This window comes from Hyla sarda, chromosome 3 (assembly GCF_029499605.1).
Source record: "Hyla sarda isolate aHylSar1 chromosome 3, aHylSar1.hap1, whole genome shotgun sequence".
Lineage (NCBI taxonomy): Eukaryota > Metazoa > Chordata > Amphibia > Anura > Hylidae > Hyla > Hyla sarda.
The window spans coordinates 36,791,213-36,816,342 of NC_079191.1; the positions used below are offsets into that span (position 1 = coordinate 36,791,213).

The 25,130-nt window shown below is 43.3% G+C and overlaps 1 long non-coding RNA gene across 6 annotated transcripts in view; it reads left to right on the forward strand.

Moving 5' to 3' along the window:
- Positions 1 to 25,130, forward strand: part of LOC130361280 (uncharacterized) — a 483,683-nt gene that overhangs the window by 458,240 nt on the left and 313 nt on the right. For 2 of the 6 annotated variants that reach the window (XR_008890939.1, XR_008890941.1), the window contains one exon: positions 24,704 to 25,040. This is a non-coding gene — a long non-coding RNA (uncharacterized LOC130361280). Of the gene's footprint in view, positions 1 to 13,104; positions 13,120 to 21,695; positions 21,909 to 22,990; positions 23,006 to 23,039; positions 23,055 to 24,055; positions 25,041 to 25,130 lie in introns of those variants that run through there. The other 4 variants (XR_008890940.1, XR_008890942.1, XR_008890943.1 and 1 more) reach the window with 4 other exon arrangements.

Sequence of the window (25,130 nt, forward strand, 5' to 3'; positions counted from 1 at the left end):
GGACATTTGTGAAATTTTTTGAATACCCTAAGATTAAAGGGAACCAATCATCAGATGTTACCCTATATATTGCTTGGCAAAGCGTTTTATAGGGTAAAATCTTTATTTTCACCATTCCCAGGGGACGCTCCTGCCCCCAGGGATGGTGAAGATATGAAGTTATAAACTAGTCACCGCTACTGCCGTAAGTAGTCTCCTGGGCGGGGAGCTCTTCTTACCAACTCCCGTTCTTCGGCCGGGAGCGACGCCCCCTCCACTTGATTGATGGGCCGCGTCATCACTCTGCTCCGTCTGTTCAGTGAGCAGAACAATGACGCGGCCCATCAATCAAGCGGAGGGGGCTTCGCTCCCGGCTGAAGAACGGGAGTTGGTAAGAAGAGCTCCCCACCCAGGAGACTACTTGCGGCGGCGGTGGTGACTAGTTTATAACCTCATATCTTCACCATCCCTGGGGGCAGGAGCGTCCCCCAGGAATGGTGAAAATAAAGATTTTACCCTATATAACGCTTTGCCAAGCATTATATAGGGTAAAATCTGATGATTGGTTCCCTTTAAGTTAAATTTGCCACCAGCTACAGTATATATGTCATGAGTATACTTCACCTGGAGTGACTTTAATGGGACTGCTGCAAGGACAAAATAATTTAACACTGCGACCTTTTGTGTATGAGTTAAGTTCAAGTTAAATCTGCCACTAACTATACACGTAATGAATATGTTTCATTTGGAGAGATTTTTACAGGAGTGTGGTAAGGACGTTATAATTCAAACTTTTTGTATTGACATCTTTGTCTGTTATTATTTCATTGGTGGTTAGTAGGACATGAAAACAGTAATGGGTGGATAACTCACGGTTGCGGCTGTATAATTAGAGATCAGAGCTATAAGAAATTATAAGGTGAAGTAAAATAACGGTCGTCATTAGGTAAATTATTTGGCGTTGGTAGAACGTGCAAAGGGTTTGGTGCACAACTACGTATAGACTGGAATCAGGTGAGAGCATCAGGTATATAGAAAATAAAAAATGCCCCCAAAAAGGAAGTCCACAAGCCTGGTAAAAGACAATAGGAACGCAGGGAAAAATGGACAGATATATGGCATCACCAACCCTGACGATGAAAAATAAGCAGGGAAAATAAGATGTTCAGGAAAATTTGATGGAGGAGGAAGAGGAAGGTTCAACAGTTACAATGAAAGTGATTTTGGAGGCAATAGGGAAATGTAATACCTCTATTGAAGGGTTAACAGATTAGATAGGAACTGTAGGATCAGATGTGTCATTAATCAGGGACGACATGAGAAAACTTAGGGAAAGATGCAAAGAAATGGAGGAAAGAGTGTAAGATTTACAGGATGAAACGCAAATATATATAAAAAAAAAAGGTAGAAACAATTCAGAATGAAAATAGATTCTTAACCCAGAAATAAATAGAGATGGAAGATAGATCAAGAAGAGGAAATTTAAAGGGGTTATCCAGGAAAAACTTTTTTTTATATATCAACTGGCTCCAGCAAGTTAAACAGATTTGTAAATTACTTCTATTTAAAAAATCTTAATCCTTTCAGTACTTATGAGCTGCTGAAGTTGAGTTGTTCTTTTCTGTCTAAGTGCTCTCTGATGACACGTGTCTCGGGAACCGCCCAGTTTAGAATCAAATCCCCATAGCAAACCTCTTCTACTCTGTGCAGTTCCAGAGACAAGCAGAGGTGTCAGCAGAGAGCACTGTTGCCAGACAGAAAACAACAACTCAACTTCAGCAGCTGATAATTATTGAAAGGATTAAGATTTTTTAATAGAAATAATTAGCAAATCTGTTTAACTTTCTGGAGCCAGTTGATATATAAAAAAAAGTTTTTTCCTGGAATACCCCTTTAAGAATGCTAGGCTTCTCAGAGGGGCGGGGGGGAAGGACCCGGTGGGCTGCTTTCAAAGATGGATAATTGAGGAATGTGGAGAGGGGAAAATGTCCCCTACATTTAGTATAGAGAGAGCGCACCGGGTCCCGATGCATCCGCTCCCACCGGGTAGTAAGCCTAGAACGATATTGTTAAAGTTACAAAACGAAGGGGACACTGAAAGGATTCTACGAGCTCTGAGAGAGAAGAATGAGGTCATGTATAATAACAACAGTATAGTGATGTTCCCTGACTACTCATTTGAGACCCAAAAAACGTATGGCCTTCAAAGAAGTTAAAAAAAGAATGGACCTTAATGGAATTAAATTTTCCCTTACATTTCCGGCAAAGTTAAGAATAGTGCCCTCACGCCCCCTCCCATAGACTTGCTTTGAGGGGGTGGGGCATGATGTCATACGGGGGCGGAGTAGTGACATCATGATACTCTGTCCCCGTGGTCGGGAGGCATAACACTGAGAGCCTCCAGTGCTTCCTGCAGTGCTTACAGCTGGGTGCTGCATGCTAGATTGTGGGGGTCCCCAGAGGCGGGACCCCCGCCATCAGACATCTTATCCCCTATCCTTTGGATAGGGGATAAGATGTCTTGGGGCCAGAGTACCCCTTTAAGTGATGAGAGACGGAGTGTAAAGATAAAGAAGATAAATTATTGTACCCATTGTATTTCTGATCACTCTCCATTAAGCATAGAGCTTGATACCGGGATAGAAGAACATAAGGAAATAGGTAGAATTAACGCACAATGGTTCGAGCTAATAGATAATCATTTAATCATTTAATAGAGTTTTTTTTTAGAGAAATTGGGAATCCTCCTAGGATTAAATAGTGTGGAAAACAGCTAAATTTCTCCAGGGGGTAAATAATGCATGCTAAATAACTTAACAGAAGAGGCAAACAGGGCGGAAATGTAAAAAACATTTTTTACAAGATTGTTCTGGAGACAATAGTGTCATAGTAACATAATTCATAAGGTTGAAAAAAGACCAGAGTCCATCAAGTTCAACTTCTAACCCTAATTAGTCCCTACTGAGTTGATATAGATCTAGAATCCATAACCTGTAATGATATTATTCTCCAAAAATGCATCCACACCCCTTTTAAATTATTTTACAGAGTTCACCATGACACCTCCTCAGGCAGAGAATTCCACAGTCTCACTGCTCTTACAGTAAAGAACCCCCGTCTGTGCTGGTGTAGAAACCTTCTTTCCTCTAGACGTAGAGGATGCCCCCTTGTTATAGATACAGTCCTGGGTATAAATAGATCATGGGAGAGATCTCTGTACGGCCCCCTGATATATTTATACATAGTTATTAGGTCGCCCCTAAACTTTCTTTATTCTAAACTAAATAACCCTAATTCTGATAATCTTTCTGGGTACTGTAGTCCTCCCATTCCCCGTATTACTCTGGTTGCCCGTCTTTGAACCCTCTCCAGCTCCACTATATATTTCTTGTACACTGGGGCCCAGTACTGTACCCAGTATTCTATGTGTGGTCTGACCAGTACTGTACACAGTATTCTATGTGTGGTCTGACTAGTACTGTACACAGTATTCCATGTGTGGTCTGACTAGTGATTTGTACAGCGGTAGAATTATTTCCTTGCCGTGGGCATCTATGCCCCTATTGATGCCCCCCATGATTTTATTTGCCTGACACTGGTCACTACAGCTAAATTTACTGTTAACTGTAAAGTCGATCCAAGTATTCTCCCATTTAAAACATGCCTAAAATTCCAGAGAAGGAAGTAGAGATGTTGAATGGACCATTAACAGTAAATGAAGTGTATAAAGCTCTGGAGACTATAAAGGGAAATACATCCCCAGGAGGGGATGGACTTCCCTTTGAAATTTATCGTAGATATGAGGAGGTCCTCCTACCCGCTTTGGTGAGAGTAGTAAATAGTTTGTTGGAATGTGGGATGTTACCGTGATCTATGAGGGAAGATAACATAATACTACTATTAAAACCAGATAAAAATAAAGAAGAAATAGGATCGTATAGGCCTACATAACTTTTAATTACCGACATTAAAATTGTAGCTAAACAAACAGCTAAACAGAAAGTTATTACAGGATTAATTGGTAAAGATCAATGTGGGTTTATACCTGTAAGAACTACAAAACACAACATACACAGGGTATTAACAAATATACAGCTAGGTGAGGGACGGGGATCCCACTCCATCCTGTCTTTAGATGTGGTTAAAGCATTTGACAGGGTGGAGTGGGACTTCCTTTGGGAGGTGCTGAGAAAGTATGGTATTAGAGGAGAGATGATTAAAATAATTAAATTAATGTAGACGGAGGCGACGACAAAAATAAGTATAGACGGTAAAAGCTCAAATGGGTTTAGGTTAACGAGGGGTACGAGACAGGGATGTCCCCTCTCCCTCCTGCTATTTGCGATGGTCATAGAACCATTGGCAACGAGTATAAGGGGAGATTCAACAATAAGGGGATTTGGAGCAGGGGGGAGAGGGGACAAAATAATAATGTACGTAGATGATATTGTAGATCTTTGTCAAGTGTGATGGAAATAATAAATGAGTTTGGCAAATTGTCAGGGTTAGCAATTAACTGGACAAAGTCAGTAATTATGTCTATAGGAGATGGAAATATTGGTCATGCTTACAGATTAAAGGTAATAAAAAAGGGGGGTGTATTTATCATGTGCAATAGAAATTTATCAGGCAAATACCTTAAATCTGATCAAATTAATGAGTAAAAAAGCGAATGATTTCAATTTGTACAAGGCCAATAAATGAATATTAATTAAATCTGTTTTAATGCCAAAAATTCTGTATGTATTCAGGGTGGCCCCAATATGGTGCGAAATGAAGTTATTTAGAAATATAATTTCGATTTTTAACTCAATGATTTGGGGGAGAAAAAGACCAAGAATAAAATTGGAATATCTGTGTCAAATGAAAGAAAATGGGGGGCAGGGCAGATTTATTTTTTGATTGAATGGGATAAATTTGCGCTCTTCGATTATTTATTGTCCCACAGCCGGGGGTGGTGGGGGGGCGGTTATATTTGGATGTCTACCAGTTATTGGAATCAGGTAAATTAGAGGAGGTGAGATGGAGTAAAATCCTAATGGTTAAGAGCCTGGTTAAGACCTGAAGGATATTCAAGAAAGAGATGGAAATTAAAGGCATATTGGACATGGCAACGCAGTTGGACAATGTAAATATAATGGAGGTGAGCAAATTGGGGAAATTAGGTTTGTTTAAGGATATAGGATGCGTAAAGACAAAAGATGTGTGGGATAAATGTAGGTTTAAAGAATGGACAAACTTGAAAGAAGAATTTAATTTAAAAGAGGGAGGTTGGTTAGAATATAATGGATTAAGAAACACCTTTATGGAGTTCATTGGGAGAGGTGGATGTATTTACCCGGTAAAATCAGGGATCATGGTTAAGATACTTGGCGGTAAAATAAGCAGGAACCATATATCATCGGTGTATACAGAACTGGGGAGGTCATCTAAAAGTAAAAAACAAGAACGAGATTGGCCACATTGATGTGACTAGGTCAAAGAAGGTACTAATATTAGTTATGTATCATCAAATTTAAATTATCGGATAATGCAGTTTAATATAGTATATGGACTGTATTATACGCCCCTTTTTCTGGAAAAAATAGGTATAAGAAGAGTAGTAAATGTAGTAGATGCAATATACAGTAGAGAAAGATGAACATTTACACATATTAATGTGTTGACCTGAAATAATAAAATATTGGAAAGAAATAAAAATTTGCTTTTTTTATGGCAGAATGTTGAAACCGCCGGGCTTCCGAGACGGGGATGTGACGCCACGCCACGCCCCCTCCATTCATGTCTATGGGAGGGGGCGTTGCGGCCGTTACGCCCCCTCCCATAGAAATTAATGGAGGGGGCATGGCGTGACATTGCGTCCCCAGCTCGGAAGTCCGGCGGTTTCTGAAACTGCAGACGCAACTACACATAGAATCTGTTGAACAACAACCTTGGGGATATATGTCCCCTCAGGGAAACCCTGAATAGAGACCCTCTGCGGTCTAAAACTTAGCTTTTAATAAATTCCAAAATAATAGTTTTTGTGCTCAAAATTACCACTAGGTGGCAGTGTGTGCTTTAAAATTACAGTCCCTATTTGTAATGATTTTTATCGCATTCTATGCAGGGATGAACCTGATCACGGAGCTCTGTTTGCAGCACTCTGCTCTGACACCGTCTACAGACATAGTGTCACAGCGCACCGTGATCCATCCATATTATGGATATAAGTACTGAGCTAAAATTTCCTCCTCTGGCTCAACGTTTCGCTAGTTGGACCTAGCTTTTTCAAGAGTATGAGGTACCTGAGCCAGAGGAGGAAATTTTTGCTCAGTTCCCGTACTTATAATATGGATGGATCACGGTGCGCTGTGACACTATGTCTGTAGACGGTGTCAGAGCAGAGTGCTGCAAACAGAGATCCGTGATCAGGTTCATTCCTGCATAGAATGCGATAAAAATCATTACAAATAGGGACTGTAATTTTAAGCACACACTGCCACCTAGTGGTAATTTTGAGCACAAAAACTATTATTTTGGAATTTATTAAAAGCTAAGTTTTAGACCGCAGAGAGTCTCTATTCAGGGTTTCCCTGAGGGGACATATATCCCCAAGGTTGTTGTTCAATATATAAGTGCCCGTAGACCCTCTAGGGGGTACTTGTTAAGTTACACATAGAATCTGGGCTGCTGCAGGGAGATAGCGGGGAGTCCCATCGGCGGGCCCCCCACGATCAGACATCTTATCCCCTATCCTTTCGATAGGGGATAAGATGTTTTTGCCCGGAATACCCCTTTAAAAACTGGATATCGCCAAAAAGTCCTAAATGTGTTGAATGGTATAACAACATGCGGAAGTTAGAAGGCTATATTATAAGGGGGAACGACAAAATGAATAAGTAAAGAGAAATAGAATTAAAAATAAATCCCCCCCCCCCTTCTATGTTTCTTTAGAAAATGTGAAGGGACACGAGATTTAAATTAGAATTAAGTGGGATCACTTTAAGGGAGGTTGAGAAGAGGTGAATTCTTTATAGGTTGAGTAATTAAAAAGTACAAGAGTAAACACTCTTGACCCCCTGATTCCCTGCCACCTAAGGGTGCGTTCACACTCTAGTAGCTAGAGGCGAGTTTCCTGCTGCGGGATATCTACTGCAAGTTACGCTATTATTGATTGAAATGGGTGCACGGACAGTCCGCAAATCTGACACTATTGCGGACTGTCTGTGGACCCATTCAAATCAATGGTAGCGTAACTCACAGCAGGTATCCCGCAGCGTGAAACCCACTACTAATAACAGCATGTGAACGCACCCTAATAGTGGTCAATGTGGGGACTGGGGAGGGGAGGGCAGGATGGGGAATTTATGTATTAAAAATTTTGAATATTGAAATTGTTTATAATGCTTTAAGTAAAATAAAATAAAATTTAACTTTAAAATTAAAAGAAAACTAAAAAAAAAAAAAAAAAAAAAAAAAAGCTGCAGCATCCCAGACATCCGGTAATCCGGCACGGAACTTTGCTCTGGCAATACGGGGCGGAGGCTAGTGACGTCACAGTCATGCCCCACTTGTGACATCACGGCCATGCCCCCTCAATGCAAGTCTATGGGAGGGGGCGTGATGGCCATCCCATAGACTCGCATTGAGGGGGCCCTGAAGTCACAAGCCTCTAAACGAACGCTCTAAACAAACGCTGGCTGCAGCATGCATAGGGATAGGGGATAAAATGCCTAGTGGCAGAGTACACCTTTAAGGGTACCAGGACACTGCACATACGTACGTAAATGTACAAATGCTATCAGTAGCTGGGGACCTGCCGGTAATGGCCGGCAATTTTTATGGTCTGGAGTTCATAGATCACAGCATCTGCGGCAGTGCGCATAATAAAATAGATGATCGGATCGGCCACAGCGCTGCCGCGGCGATCCGATTATCTGTAATGGCGACCGGAGGTCCCCTAACCTGGCGCTGGCCGTCTCCCAGTGTCTCCTGCTCTGGTCTGAGATCGAGCAGACCAGAGCAGGAGATAGCCGATAATACTAATCAGTGGTATGTCCTATGCATAGCACTGAACAGTATTAGCAACCAAATGATTGCTATAGATAGTCCCCTATGGGGACATAAAAAGTGTAAAAAGTGAAAAATCCCCTCCCCCAATAAAAAAAGTCAATTTTTCCCATTTCACCTCCAAAAAGCGTAATTTTTAAAAAATAAACATATTTGGAATCGCCGCGTGCATAAATGTCTGAACTATCAAAATATAATGTTAATGATCCCGTTCGGTGAACGGCGTAAAACGTAAAAAAATTTAAAAATGTTCAAAAATGCTTCTTTTTTGTCACATTTTATTAAAACTTTTTTTTATAAAAAAATCTTATAAAAGTTTTATATATGCAAATGTGATATCGATAAAAAGTTCAGATGACGGCACAAAAAAATTAGCCCTCATACCGCCCTATATACGGAAAAATTAAAAAGTTATAGGTGGTCAAAATAGGGCGATTTTAGATTACTGATTTTAAACAAAAAGTTTTAGATTTTTTTTTAAGCGGTGCAAAAATATATAAGTATCTAGCCATGGGTATCATTTTAATCGTATTGACCCACAGAATAAAGAACACATTTTTACCATAAATTGTACAGTGTGAAAACAAAACCCTCCAAAATGTGCAAAATTGTGGTTTTCATTTAAAATTCCTCCTTAAAAAAATATTGTTTTGGGTTCGCCGTACATTTTATGGTAAAATCAGAGGTTTCATTACAAAGTACAATTGGTCACGCAAAAAACAAGCCCTTATATGGGTCTGTCGATGGAAATATAAGAGTTAAGGATTTTAGAAGGCGAGGAGGAAAAAAACGAAAATGCTAAAATAAAATTGGCCTGGTCCTTAAGGTGAAAATGGGCTTGGTCCTTAAGGGGTTAAAGCCCACCAAGGACGTTGTGTGCTTTATCAGACAGAATCATATGACATCATCACAGTGTAACATTATATCCCAATATTTGGTGCTAGTAATAACCTTGGAAATGCATTTCATAAGTTTGAAATCATTTAGGAAGTTTTAGGCAGGAAAATATTTTTTATTAATAAAATTCACCACTAGAGGGCAGCTCAGACCATCCCTTATCTTCTCGTGCAGTAACTCTAGTTTGTCCAATATGTTACCCTATTGAGTCAGTATTATTTTACCTGCAATATGATTTATTAGTTAAAGGATTACACACAGCATTAAAAGGGTAGTCCAGTGGTGAAAAACTTATCCCCTATCCTAAGGATAGGGGATAAGTTTGAGATCGCGGGGGGTCCGATCGCTGGGGCCCCCCGCAATCTCTCTGTACGGGGCCCCGGCTCTCCGCCGAGATAGCGGGTGTCGACCCCCGCACGAAGCGGCGGCCGACACGCCCCCTCAATACATCTCTATGGCAGAGCCGCAGATTGCCGAAGGCAGCGCTTCGGCTCTGCCATAGAGTTGTATTGAGGGGGCGTGTCGGCCGCCGCTTCGTGCGGAGGTCGACACTCCCCCTTCCCGCGGGCTGTCGGGGCTCCGTACAGGTCGGACCCCCCGCGATCTCAAACTTATCCCCTATCCTTAAGATAGGGGATAAGTTGTAAACCACTGAGTCACCACTGGACTACTACTCATCTCCAGTACAACCAGCTCCCGGACTAACATACATCATTTCTATTGGAAGCAAAACGCTGAGACAATACGTTGAATTATAATAGTTTGCTTGATGCACTTTGTACAGTGATCTCTCAACTTACAATGGCCTCAACATACAATAGTTTCAACATACAATGGTCTTTTCTGGACCATTGTAAGTTGAAACCAGACTCAACATACAATGTACGGACAGTCCAGATCTGTGAAATGTGTCAATGGCCGGAAGAACCGACCAATCAGAATGGGCATTCACTGGTAAAACCCCTGTATTACTGAAGTGCATGCACTGACTGATGTCTGTTAGCACCCCCTACAGTACAGGGAGGTATTACATGTTCTGTACACTTTACCTGTACCCGGTTAACCTGCTCCTTTGGATACCAGGTGAGGGCGACTCCATGTTACTTTTTTAGGACATTGCCTGTACTGTACAGGACCCCGAAGAAGATTCTGTCCTCTACATAGACCAGTGTTTCCCAAGCAGGATGCCCCCAGCTGTTGCAAAACTACAACTCCCATCATGCCCGGACAGCTTTTGGCTGTCCGGGCATGCTGGGAGTTGTAGTTTTGCAACAGCTGGAGGCTCCCTGCTTGGGAAACACTGACATAGACAGTGATTACAGCTCCCAGCAGATCTTTCTTACTTTTATATGTAAGGATTTGCTTATTCTGTATTAGTTATCTCCTTATTCTTCTTTCATTTTCACTCTTTCCTATTTTTGGATGACATTTTGGTGCCTTTAGAACCAATTACCAGGTTTCCATAGAGTTCTGGTCTCAACATACAATGGTTTCAACATACAATGGTCGTCCTGGAAACCAATTAATATTGTAACTTGAGGGACCACTGTACTTGGTTTAGACGGGTATCAGCTAAGCTGGTTCTTTTCTGCATCATAACTTGGGCCAGATGACAAACTCAGCTCTGCTAGGTGTAATGAATGCCGCATGCTGGAATATGAGGATGTAATTTAAGGTAAATGGCGGTAACAGACATCCATATCTTTATTTAGAAAATAAAGTAATGTCACTATTAGCAGAATGGCCTCTGGAATTCGTAGCCTAGCGAATCGATTATGGAGAAGAGGTAAGAATATGGGGCCGGATTTCTCTTGTAATTTGTCCTCAGAAGTAACTTGTCGGTCACTGAGTGTATAGCCGCTTGTCTAAGACGACTGTGCTCCGCAGACATTACAGTGCCATACCCAATGTCAGACTGTTAAAGGGATATTCCAGGATTTTTTCTTCAGGCTTTGGATCTATGATGCTCTGTAATAATACAATGTAATACGCTTCTATTACCGCCGTGCGCCGCTTTCTCCCGTTTTCATGCACAGGACCCACACCAAGAAGTGCTATAATGCAAGTCTTTTTACTTACTACTACTTTACTTTTTACTGTTGTCTGTGACCTTTCCCAGCATTTCATGTGGCCAGAGACAATATTTGACAAAAAAGAACAGGATCCAGCTCCTAAAAAAAGAGTTAAAAGTCCAAACTTTAACCCCTTAAGGACCCGGGCTTTTTCCGTTTTTTTCATTTTCAATTTTTCCTCCTTAATTTAAAAAAAATCATAACTCTTAAAAATTTTCACCTAAAATTCTATATGATGGCTTATTTTTTGCGTCACTAATTCTACTTTGTAATGACATTAGTCATTTTACCCAAAAATCTACGGTGAAACGTGAAAAAAAATCAATGTGCGACAAAATTGATGAAAAAACATTATTTTGTAAGTTTTGGGGGCTTCCGTTTTTACGTAGTCCATTTTTCGGCAAAAATGATACCTTATCTTTATTCTGTAGGTCCATACGGTTAAAATGATACCCTACTTATATAGGTTTGATTTTGTATCACTTCAGAAAAAAATCATGAATACATGCAGGAAAATTTATACGTTTAAAATGGTCATCTTCTGACCCTATAACTTTTTTATTTTTCTGTGTTCAGGGCGCTTTGAGGACTCATTTTTTGCGCCGTGATCTGAAGTTTTTAGCGGTATCATTTTTGTTCTGATCAGACTTTTTGATCACTTTTATTCACTTTTTTTGTGGTATAAAAAGTGATGAAAAATGCGCTATTTTGGACTTCGGAATTTTTTTTGCGCGTACGCCATTGAACGAGTGGTTTAAAAAGCGGTATATTTTTATAATTCGGACATTTCCGCACGTGGCGATACCACATATGTTTATTTTTATTTACACTGTGTTTTTTTTATTCTTGGAAATGCCGGGTGATTCAAACTTTTATTAGGGGAAGGGATAATTGAAAGGGTTAATGATTTTTTTACACTTTTATTATGCAATATTATAGCTCCTATAGGGGGGGGGGGGCTATACCATTGCATTAACTGATATTTTACACTGATCCATCTCCATAGGAATGGATCAATCAGTGTTTTCGGCGATTGAATGCTCAAGCCTGGATCTCAGGCTTGAAGCATTCATTCGGCGATCGGACAGCACAGGGGAAGGTAAGAAGACCTCCTCCTGTGCTACAGCTGTTTGGGATGCTGCGATTATACCGCGGCGATCCCAAACAGCTCCCTGAGCTAACCGGCAACTTTCACTTTCGTTTTTAGCCGCGCGGCTACTTTGAGCGTGCGGCTAAAGGGTTAATAGCGCGCGGCACAGCGATCAGTGCTGCGCGCTATTAGAGGCAGGTCCCGGCTTCACTATGACGCCGGGCCCGCCGCGATATGATGCGGGGTCACCGTGTGACCCCGCGTTATATTGCAGGACCGGGACCCAGGACGTACCCATACGTCCTGGGTCCTTAAGAGGTTAATTCACATGTTTAAAAATAAGTGAAAACAAAAAAAAATAGGTAAAAGCATAGCAGAAACACAGACGCGTTTCGAACCATATGGTTCTTAATCATGGTTAATCATGCCATGATTAAGAACCATATGGTTCGAAACGCGTCGGCGTTTCTGCTATGCTTTTACCCTATTTTTGTTTTTCACTTATTTCTTAAACATGTGAATTAAATTTTGGACTTTTAACTCTTTTTTTGGGAGCTGGATCCTGTCCTTTTCTGTCATGCATTGTTCACTCCAAGTATACGGTTGGACGTCAAATCCGTGCATCCTTTAAACACATGAAGTCTTTCCTTCATGGTGGTGAGCTGGTTTTTCCATATTGACTTTTTTTTTTCTGCCAGAGACAATATGCCACAAGTCACATACTGGCTATGCTGCAGGGGGCGGGTAGATAGCAGGGTGGAAGGGATTTATCTGCCCACCCAATGCAGTATAGCCCACCCCCTGGAGATCATGTGACTTGTGGCATATTGTCTTTGGCCACATGAAATGCTGGGAAAGGTCAAAGACAACAATGATAGAAAATGACTTGCACTACTGCACTTTCGGGTGTGGGTCCTGTAAACGGGAAAAAGTGGAGCACGGATGTGATAGAACCATTTATACAGTATTATAACTTGGCATCATGGGCTCACAGGCTTAAGAGAAAAAATCCTGGAATAACCCTTTATGGTAAGTCCACGCGATTTTGATTTGCAGCAGGTTACCCACTACAGGAAATCTGCTTCAAATTAAGCCACCATTGACTTCAATGGTTCTACCAAAGGTCTACAATAGTTGCAGATTTGCAAATTACCGGCAGACCAATTGGAGCAAATGGTAGTGTAACTCACAGCCGATTTCCTGCAGCGAGTTACGATCGCGTGAACATACCCTAAGAGACACAGCACAGCAGACTCAGGGAGGAAGTGAATGCATGGTGAGTGAGGGCGGGTTCAGTGCTTGCCTCGGACATTTCCCTTTCCTGAGCAGTGTATGTCAGAATGAGTAAGCAACCGAACAGAGGGATTTGTGAGCCAAATACAAAAGCTAGACACATAAGAAAGACATGTAAAGCATCTGCACGACCTGGGAACAACATATATAAGCACTGGGAGTTGTAGTTTGGCAACATCTGTAGGTCCACCATTTAGAGGCCACTTTCCCAAAGGTGCAGTCACTTGACATCCTTTCCACATCGTACGTACAATCGTAGTGGCATTTTTTCAATACTGTTCCTTGAAGCCACTTGATACCATAACACCCCTGAGGATTACTAGCGTCTCCATCATTAATGACTATGTGTAAGGTCAGGACACCCTGACGAGAAATCACACGCTCTCCTGATATTTCCCTTGAACTTATGGTTGACAGGTCCAACTAGTTTTTCAGAAAAAATAAATATTTTTAGAATATATTTATTTAACTGTACTATAATGATCTCAACAAAACTAGAATTCCTCTATATTGACTGGGAGCCAAGTGATGTGTTCACACAGAGAATTCAGGCCAACGTGAAGAATAGTAATGGAAACTGTATGAAAACCCACACATCTGATTTACTGAATGTACAGTTACGGTATTATTACATAGTGTACGACCAAAATTTAATATCAGGCTGGAAATTATTATATTCCTGTTATTATATATTTTACCTACCGTATTTATCGGTGTATAACACGCACTGGCGTATAACACGCACCCCCATTTTAACAGGGAAATTTCTGTAAAAAAAATAAAATGTAAAATAAATGACTTGGACTAAATGCCACATCATCCCCCCCAACTTTGTTTTCTTCTGCACCTCAGTTTGATCCAGTCCCCTCCAGTGCCACATCATTCCTTCCCTTTTATCAGTCCCTGTGCCACATTTACCCCTCTGATCACCATCCTCCATGTCTCATCATTCCCCCATGTCTCATCATCCCCCCAATGTCTCATCATTTCCCCCTGTCATAGACCATCACTAGCCATACAGACATTAAGCATTTAGTGCCTCCCCCCACTATCATTTCCCCCTGTCTCATCATCCCCCATCATTCCCCCCATCTTTCCCCCCTCATCATTTCCCCCTGTCTCATCATCCCCCCAACCTGTCTCATCATCCCCCCATCATTCCCCCCCTCATCATTCCTCCCCCCCCCTCATCATTTCCCCTTGTCTCATCATCCCCCCATCATGTTCCTCCTATGCCAGTGGTCTTAAACCTGCGGACCTCCAGATGTTGCAAAACTACAACTCCCAGCATGCCCGGACAACCAATGGCTGTCCGGGCATGCTGGGAGTTGTAGTTTTGCAACATATGGAGGTCCGCAGGTTGAAGACCACTGTATGTGCTATTCTTCCACTTTCCTTACCTGGCTGCGCTTCGGCTGTCTTGCGGGCTGCGGTCAGTGAAGCAGATGAGTGACGTCCTCTCCCGACTCCTCTGCACGGCATCAGGGATGTCACTTTTCGGCGGCAACTACAGGAAATGAAAAGTGACATCACTGATGCCACGCAGAGAAGCCGGGAGAGGACGTCACTCATCTGCTTCACTGATCGCAGCCCGGAAGACCGCCCGCCTGAACTGACCTGCCGAAGCGCAGACAGGTAAGGAAAATAAACAAGTATGAAACAAGTATGAAAAGCAGGGAAAAGGGGGAATGATGAGGGAGGAGGGAGGTAAGAAAAATGAAAAGTAAAACTGTCACTTGTTTTCTCCCGCACTATCCACAGGAACTGGTGGATAGTGCTGGAGACGCTGATTAAAAGGGCAGATCCGGACAAGGTAGGGCTCATTTTAATCAGCGTCTCCCGTACTATCCACCAAACCAGTACCTGTGTATAGTGCGGGAGAAAACAAGTGACAGTTTTACAGAGCGGGGAGGAGACACCGCTGGTCACTGATTTAAAGTGGCCGCGGCCGTACTGCAAATACTTAACAAGCAGCCGCTGCTGCGGCCGCTTTAAATCAGTGACCAGAAGACTTATCGGCGTATAACACGCAGGCAGGCTTTTTGCCTTAAATTTAAGTTTTAAAAATGCGTGTTATACGCCGATAAATACAGTATTTATTGTTGAGTTATTGCTTTGTTGAGTTCTCCACCACCTAACCTGTTTTTGGCATTGGGCCCTGTTTAGGAGCGAAGCCTAAGTACCCACTCTGTGATGTAGAAGCTGTGCTAGAGGTTACCAGGTCGCTTTCCATGAGTGGGCCCAGTATGGGTTGCTAATGGCCCCGGGGGATGAGAAGACACTGGTCTAAGGAACCAACAGGTCAGGCCGAGGCAAGTCATGGCCCAGGCAAAGGTCATGGACAGGCGGCATAGTGAGGAACAGGTAGTAGGGTTGTGGCAGGAGGTGCAGGTTCACGGTCAACAGTCCGGGTCTAGCACAGTAGAATCAGCATTACAGAAGGATCAGGCAGAGACGAGTGGTCAGGCACAGGTAACAAACAAGATTTGAGATCAGTGTAGAAGTGCTACAAATAGACCAATGTCGGGCACTTCTTTGGAATAGCAATAAGTATGCCAAGTAGGTATTAAATCCTGTTTATTAGCAACGTGTTTCGTATTCCTACATAAGTTTTTGGGTGAAGGAGAAGAGTGAAGCCGGGAAGTGATGTCCGCGCTGCTGGCAAGTGGGTGGGATCAGCAAAGATAGGGAACTATAGGTATTTGATATTATCCTTTATTTTGCTCACACAACACGTTTCTGGGCGTAAACCCTTTCATCAGGCGTGATCACGCCTGATGAAAGGGTTTCTGCCCAGAAACGCGTTGTGTGGACAAAATAAAGGATAATATGAAACTCCTATGGTTCCTGATCTTTACTGATCCCACCCACTTGCCAGCAGCACGGACATCACTTACCCGCTTCACTCTTCTCCTTCACCCATGTTCAACGCCGATGCTTTCGGTGTGGGAAGCCGTAGCAGCTCATGTCTCCTTGAAACGCCCTTGTAAGTGTTGTGCCTGGAATCTGCACAACCTCTCCAGGTGAGCACGTTTCCTTTATCCACGTACCTCTACCCATGTTGGTGATCCCGCACAAGGAAGCGCTTGTTGTCTATTTGTTTTCACATCATTTTTTGTCAGACACAGCAGGCTCACATATGTATGTAATACATGTACTAGATATGTAAGCCTGCAGTGCCTGGCGAAGAATTCTGTACGAATTCGAAACGTGTTGCTAACAAACAGGATTTAATATCTACTTGGCATACTTCTTGCTATTCCGAAGAAGCGCCCGACATTGGTCTATTTTTTGCACTATCCTTTGCTTTTCTACAGTGTTCTGGATGGGATTCTGAGGTGGATCGCACAATTATTGAGGAAAGGGACAAATTATCTATTCTAAGTACCCTGAAACGCATCTAGTCACAGAGCAGGAGATGCACTACTTGTGGTGTCCCGGTACTGTATCCTATCCGGTACCTTTGTATATAAGTCCCCTTAGCCAGAGTCCCTAGGATCCTTATTGTTTGGTTCACCCCTAGTCACCTCTCATCCAGATAGTAATTATCCAGTAACCATTTGGGATTTATATCTATAGGATTGTATAAATGTAAATAAATAGTTAATTACCTGTCCATAGCGTAGCAGGACCTGCGGGTCCCGTGATCGGGTGAACTCTATGGTTTTGTGCTTCAGGACCTTTGGAGGCCGTATGACGTATATCTCCCATCATTCCTTGTAACGGTGAGTGACAGTTAATTGGACCAGTGAAAGCGGCCCTGCCCATATAAGGGAGCGGTGGCCATTGCTCTCTCTCTCTTTTGCTCCTGCGCTCCTGACGAGGAAGAACCTATACAGCTATCTCCCGCAGTGAGTTAGGCCCGAGCCTTGCGGCAACGGCTGATCGATTCTAAATTGAGAGTGTATCAATCCCTAAGCACTCTGCAACATCACCGGACCTTATCTATCCCCTAAATCCAGACGGATCTGCAAAATTACCCTAAATTCAGAGACTGTATCTAAAATCAAGGTCCGCAGCAACTGTCAGTCATTGCACTATATAGAGACTGTATTCTTGAGACTGTTATTGTGCATTGGATGTACCGCAAGCCGTTCAGTAAAGTTATCCAAGTTCAAGTACCTTGTGGACCTTCAGTCATTTTATACATGCACCTATCTTTATTGGGAAGGGCGGCGATAGGCCGGAGAATTACCTCAGCATACTAGCCCTCAGCCTGGCGTCACGAACTATAGGGTTAACATTAACCCCTCATCTACCGAAACAATACCCCAACTACCATACACCCCCCAAAGCATACCACAAAGTCTTTTTGGCGTTGCACAAACAAGATTCGGGTGTGTGCCTACTACAGTCGCCACTAGTGAAAGTGTACTCCCCCCCAGAAAACGAACTTTATTCATGTACTGTGACTTATACTCTGGAGTAAGGGGTTGCACACACGGTGCTGTGTGGAGGAAGTGCGCATGTAAATTAATGGGGGAGGCGAACAGTACAGCGGAGCTACAAGCTGTGAAAGGAAGTACTGGAGTTAGCAGTTAGCGCGGGACCTCCCTGCACACGTGATCCAGAGACCCCGCCCACCGAAGCCCTCGGTACCGCGGCGGCCATTTTGTTGGAGTCCAGTGCCGGAGACCAAGAAAGAGAGGAAGTTCAGCGCGGGAAAAGGCGCAGAATGTGACAAAGGGTTGGAAGCTGCAAAGAGCCGGAACAGTACGGGACTTTGAGACACCAGATTGCTGAATTGAAGTCCTATATAGAATCACTTCAGCTGCCGATCAACGCACTCAAATTTCAATTAAAAGCTGTTGAGTTTCAAGTCACCGCCCTAAAATTTGAAATCTACGCTCTTAAGTTCCAGATCAGAGAACAACTGTGTATCTTCTCGAGACCTGGGAATTCGAGATCTATTTAACCCCTTAATGACCAAGCCCATTTTCACCTCAAGGACCAGGCCAATTTTATTTTTGCGTTTTCATTTTTTCCTCCTCGTCTTCTAAAATCCATAACTCCTTTATTAACTCTTAAATTTCCATGTACAGACCCATATAAGGGCTTGTTTTTTGCGTGACCAATTTTACTTTGTAATAAAACCTCTCATTTTACCATAAAACGTACGGCAAACCCCCCAAAAAAATTTTTTTAGGGAGGAAATTTAAATGAAAAGTAAAATTTTGCACATTTTGGAGGGTTTTGTTTTCACACTGTACATTTTACGGTAAAAATTACATGTGTTCTTTATTCTGTGGGTCAATACGATTAAAATGATACACATTGCTAGATACTATTATATTTTTGTACCGCTTAAAAAAAATCTAAAACTTTTTGTACAAAATCAGTAATCTAAAATCGCCCTATTTTGACCACCTATAACTTTTTCATTTTTCCGTATATAGGGCGGTATGAGGGCTCATTTTTGCGCCGTCATCTGTACTTTTTTTTAGATACCACATTTGCATATATAAAACTTTAGATAATTTTTTATTAATTTCTTTTTGAATAAAATGGGACAAAAAAGCAGCATTTGTGGACTTTTTTTTATTTTTTATGTTTACGCCATTCACCGTACGGGATCATTAACATTATATTTTGATGGTTCGGACATTTACGCACGCGTCGATACCAAATATGTTTATTATAAAAAACATTTTACGCTTTTTGGGGGTAAAATGGGGAAAACGGACAATTTTCATTTTTATTGGCGGAGGGGATTTTTCACTTTTTTTTACTTTTTATTTTTACATTTTTCAACTTTTTTTTACACTTTTTATGTCCCCATAGGGGACTATCTATAGCAATTGTTTGATTGCTAATACTGTGCAGTGCTATGCATAGGACACAGCACTGCTCAGTATTATCGGTGATCTTCTGCTCTGGTCTGCTCGATCTCAGACCAGAGCAGAAGACCCCGGGAGACGGCCGGAGCTAGGTAAGGGGACCTCCGGCTGTCATGCTGGATGATCAGATCCCCGCGGCAGAGCTGTGGGCGATCCGATCATCCAATCAAAGTGCCGCAATGCCGCAGATGCCGTGATCTGTATTGATCACGGCATCAGAGGGGTTAATGGCGGACATCCGCGCGATCGCGGATATCGGCCATTACGGGCGGGTCCCTGCTGTGTATGACGCGAGCACCCTTCCGATGCTCGCGGTCATACACAGGACGTAAATGTATGTCCTGGTGCGGGAAGTACGGCCAAACCAGGACATACATTTACGTCCGTGGTCATTAAGGGGTTAAAGGGCCAGCATACCAAATACAGAAATGTCAGAACCTGCAACCCCACAGCCCCCATTTGAACAGCAAGGGGGCGATGCTCCAGTGGCCCCACCAATGGGGTCTCCACCCCAAGTCAGAAGGGTGTTGCCACCTTCATCAACACCTTCTACTTCACAAAGACGTGCTCTACCTGTGATTCCAGCAAGACCTCCATCACCGGCGGAGCATGACCCAGCAAGTCCACCTCTAGTCTCTCCCTATGTGTTGGGAGCCCTTGTTGTTGCACCTGTCTTCTTGGGGAATCCTCTGCTTCCTACCTACAATGGTGACCCTTTTACATTGAGAGACTTTAAAGAAAAGTTTTACAGCCTCTTCGGATTTTATGCATTACCCCCTCACCAACAGATACAGCTGCTTCTGGGACAGCTCCAGGGACCCACCTTGGAAGAATTGCGTACCTGGCCGTCGGCTGATAAAGCCACAGTGGGACAGATTTTTGAAGGACTCTCGCAAGTGTTTTTGAATCTCATTCTCCCTCAGAGGTACTATATGAACGACATCAAAAGCCGGGTGAGACCCTGAGAGCATATGCAGTAGCTTTACAAAGCGCATTAGAGGCGGTACAGAAGTTGGACGGCATCACGCCCGATCAGGGCAATCGAGTACTTATGGACCGTTTTATAGAAGGGGCACTGAACAAATGGGACAAGGCTCAATTTAGGATGCTGGCCGTGCAAAATCCTGACATGGCCTTCCCAGCTTTTAAGAGACTAGCGGTTAAGTAATAGAGTCGGGATCTCAGACAGAAGAGACTAGTGTTCCCGTTACTGAATCTCCAGGGCCTTTGCCCCAGACACCTGTCCCTTCTCAATCTGCCCCATCAACACCTTCTTCTAGCCCTTGGACAGCTGACTTACAAGACATCAAACAGGACATTGAACAGTTAGCCAAGGCCTTTAAAGAGATGGCTGTACGGCCAAATCCTCCTAGATCTGCAACCCCACCACCTAAGAAGGATGACCCTCGCCCTGTTGGTCCACCTAGCACCCCTCCTGTGAGACCACCTGGGGGTCAGAGACCCCCCCCCCCAAGTCATCATCCAGACCCCCGTCATCAACCCCCCTTCATCAACCCCCTGTCATCATCCAGACCCGTCATTAACACCCCCGTCATCATCACCCTGTCCTCATCACCCTGTCATCATCACCCTCGTCATCATCCCCCCCTTCATCATCACCGCCTGTCAATCCCTTTCAGTGGTCTTCGACCTGCGGACCTCCAGATGTTGCAAAACTACAACTCCCAGCATGCCCGGACAGCCATTGGCTGTCTGGGCATGCTGGGAGTTGTAGTTTTGAAACATCTGGAGATGCGCAGGATAAAGACCACTGCGGCCTTTGTCATCATCCAGACCCCCCCTTTTGTTTTCTATTCACCTCCCCTCGGTGGGAAAGAAGGGTGAGCTGGTCCGGGCCGTCCATCTTTGGCCATCTATGCTGCAGGGACCGTCCAGTGGGGAGGGTTAGTCGTTCCGGGCTGTCTATCTTCACCGGGAGGCCCTCTTCTCCGCTCCGGGCCGGCACGGACTAGTGACGTTGCCTTGACGACGACACGCAATGACGTCCCTGCGCATGAACGTCTCTGCGCGGTGGCGTCAATGCAGCGTCACTATTCCGGGGCCGGCCCGGAGCGGAGAAGAGGGCCTCCCGGTGAAGATAGACAGCCCAGAACGACTAACCCTCCCCACTGGACGGTCCCTGCAGCATAGATGGCCAAAGATGGATGGCCCGGACCATCCCCTCACAGCTAAGCAGCTAAGCCCTCACAGCTAAGCTCACAGTTCACTTGAGTAAAAGCCAAGGGGGGCGTTTTCAGCACGAAATATCGTGCTGAAAAACTCGGCTAATACTCGAGTATATACGGTAGGTGGATCCACATGAGAGCTGTTCATACTGCTATACTACATGCTCATTAAGGTGTTGCACCCTCAGGGCAACTTGATCCTATAAGGATCTCTCTACCTGGTACTTATTTCCACAATCCTAACGTTCTTCACGAGAGCCAATGTCACTTCTCATTTTTCTCCCTTTAGAACTTAAGATTTGAGATCAGACATCAGAGGGTCAGGCCTCAGACATGCAAAGCCAGGATAGGAGGTGGACAAGTATTGGTTGCATGCACTACCCCTCTAAATCACAGAGAGTGCTCATGTACCCTATGGGTCAGAACATGAACTGCAGAGGAGGAAGGAGGAGCATGGTAGCAGCCGGGAAAGTTGGGCATGGAACAGAAACCTGTGGCAGTGGTGAGTGACAATCCCCCAGCACAGCAGAGGTAGCTGGGCATACTCTGTCATATCTCTCTCTCTCTCTTCAGATATATATATATATATATATATATATATATATATATATATATATATTTATATATATTTAAACATGTATTTATATACTGTATATTTCTAGGTATATGTGTATGCCAGGCATCCCATTGCATTTTGTCAGTGACTGGCACCTTCTGTAGGACACAGGCAAACAAAGTGTGATGCCCCAGTACGGGATTATGTGGCCCCGTACTGTCCTCCTGCCCTGTCATGTCCCCAGGGCTCCCCTGCAGCATACCCCCATTATGTATATAGGTGTGCCTCATTTAATGTACTGTTGCTTTAATGTTTGTACCACATGATTGTTACCCAGAGGGCTCCAGTGACCAGGTGACCCCCAAGTGACCTATGGGCTCCTTGCACAGCCCCCCTATATAACCAGGGGAGGGGCTGCATCTCTCTCTTTCCTGCTGAGGTCCAGTGCAGTCACATTGTTCCAGCATTGGAGGCCTCAAGTCTAAAGTCCTTCAGCCACAAGTCGGTCATCAGTAAATAAAATCATCTTATTATTAGTCAAAATCTCTGTCAAGTCAAGTCCATCTGTAGTCACCGGGGCCTGCACTAAAGTCAGTCTAACTACTGCAAGTCCCAGCAAGCCTGCGAGGTCCCCCTGTGTCACTGGTCACCTCCCTGGGATATTTGGCAATACTGCAAAGACTATATCCCCTGTCTTGCCTCAGTAAAGCTGCCGTTATCCTTAATCTGGTGTTAGTGTCTTCATTGCCCCTGTGCCTAACAAAGGATCAGCGGTATGACCTTCAGGTGGTTAAGGCTAAACTATGCCCTGGCGTCACAAAAAGAAGGGGTTAATACCATCTGCCCCTTTGGCCATAACATCTGCCCTGCATCTACCCTGCACTTCACACCCCGACACAACAAAAGCACCCTTAGCTTTAAATGAACATGACGGGTGTCATGGAAAGAAAGACATTCACTGCGGCATCTTGGTCCTTAGCTCAGTCAGCCCGGTCCCGGCGGGGGTGGTTGTTGTGAAAAACTGTGCTACTTCTGCAAAAGTTGTAAGTCATAAATCAGTGTGTAAACTGTGCGCCTAGGAAACCACACCCAGTAAGTGCCCGCTGCATTCGCCAGCGCAGAAAGCCATATATGCCAGCGGAAAGCCATCACATAAATGTAACACATGCTGTACGCCACGACTATGAAAATATATAGACAGCCTGCAGCCTGTTCCAAGCTATTGTGAAAACATTCATTTAGGCCGGGATTACACTTGGCGTGTTTGTCAAAAAAACACCCTGCTCGCTGCGGGCACATGTTATGTTGGTATCATTAGGGTGATATGAAACGCCAGACACTAATGGAATTTTCTTCATCCTTTTATGGTGTTTTTAGGATGCCGAGAGTAAAGTTGTAGTTTTTTTTTATTAAACTTTGGCGCTTTTCTTCCCAATTTTTCACTAGAAATCCACGAGTCACGTGATGAAAGAATTGTAATGAGAAAAGCTGGGGGGGGGGGGGGGGGGGGGGGACATACACCTATTATAATAATGATGATAATAATAATACACATTGGGGGAGATGTATGAAAACTTGTGCAGAGGAAAGGTTAGTCAGTTGCCCATAGCAACCAATCAGATCACTTCTTTCACTTTTCAAAGGCCCTTTTTTAAAAATGAAAGAAGCGATCTGATTGGTTGTTATGGGCAACTGGTTCACTTTTCCTCTTCACAGGTTTTGATGAATCTCCCCCAGTGTTTTTGTCAAAATTGCCACAAAGATGGCATCTTGGGAGAAAAGAAATGCGGGAGCATTTTTTTCTTTTTTTTGGCCAAAAATCTCAAACAAAAATCGTCTGTTCCTAGGCTTGGGCTGGGATTAAACACAATTTATGTGTGGCATTTTTCAGAGCCCACATTGTTTTATCTTTGTATACTTATAAAGAAATATAGAGTTTTTACGATTCAACAAATACCTTTTTTTGTTTAAAAATTACACATAAATATTAAAAATTACAGGCAGGGAATACTAAAAAAGACTTTTTTCTTAGTATTCCCTGCCTGTAATTTTTAATATTTATGTGTAATTTTTAAACAATAAAAAGGTATTTGTTGAATCGTAAAAACTCTATATTTCTTTATAAGTTTACATGGTTTAGTTATAGAGGATTCCTTATAACATGTAGGCTATATAGGACAGCGCAATGTTGGCAGTCTGTTCTTTGGGACCTTTGTGTCTAATTGTTTTATCTTTGCCATTTTTTCTCCCCCTTCCAACAGACGTCTGTCCAGCTGTTGCAAAACTACAACTCCCATCATGCCCTGACAGCCGAAGGCGTAGTAGTAGTTTTGCAACAGCTGGACAGCCACAGGGGATCACTGATGATGTATGTCAATCTCGGCCCATGCTGTCTGATCTTGAACTGGCAGCAGGAGCCACAACCACTTTACACAATGAGCAGCGCTGACTGCCGGGACGTCTGCCGAGTGACGTCCTTCCACTCCACACCACAACGTCAGGGGCGTCACTAGTCAGACATCCCAGCAGCCAGCGATGCTCATTGAGCCTGCTGGGAAGAAACCTATGGCCCAGGCTGTTGGGGCCACCAAATGATATTACAAATACTTAGTGTCTGGTTAGGAGAAACAAATATAACACACCCACAAGGAGTAGCGCCATTTTATTAAAAATTACCAAAAATCCCTTAGATAACAGTCATGCAGAATATGTTAAAAATCTTTTTTTTTTTCTATTTTCAGCCAATCAGAGAGCAGCACTACTGAAATAGAACTCCCAGGAGGAGCAGCGTGTCACACATGTGATGTCATAACCATTGTCCACCAGAGAGCAGCACTGAGCAGAAATAACACTGCTCCTGCTCATTCTTCATCAGTGAGGGGCTGATGTTGGACACTGTAGGGACCCTGGAATATAGGTGCATACACATGACTGGTAAGTACACTTTCTATATACATTTCTATAATAAACACATACTAAATAATCTTTCTTTTCCTTTCTTTTCTTTTCTTTTTCTCTTTTAGATGCAGTATTTCCAGGATGTGGAGTCGCATTTCCGGACTTACAGTAAGATGACTGGTAAGTACACACACATGACTGATAAGTGCATTTTCCATGTACATTTCTATAATAAACATAATAAATAATCTTTCTTTTCTTTTCCTATTT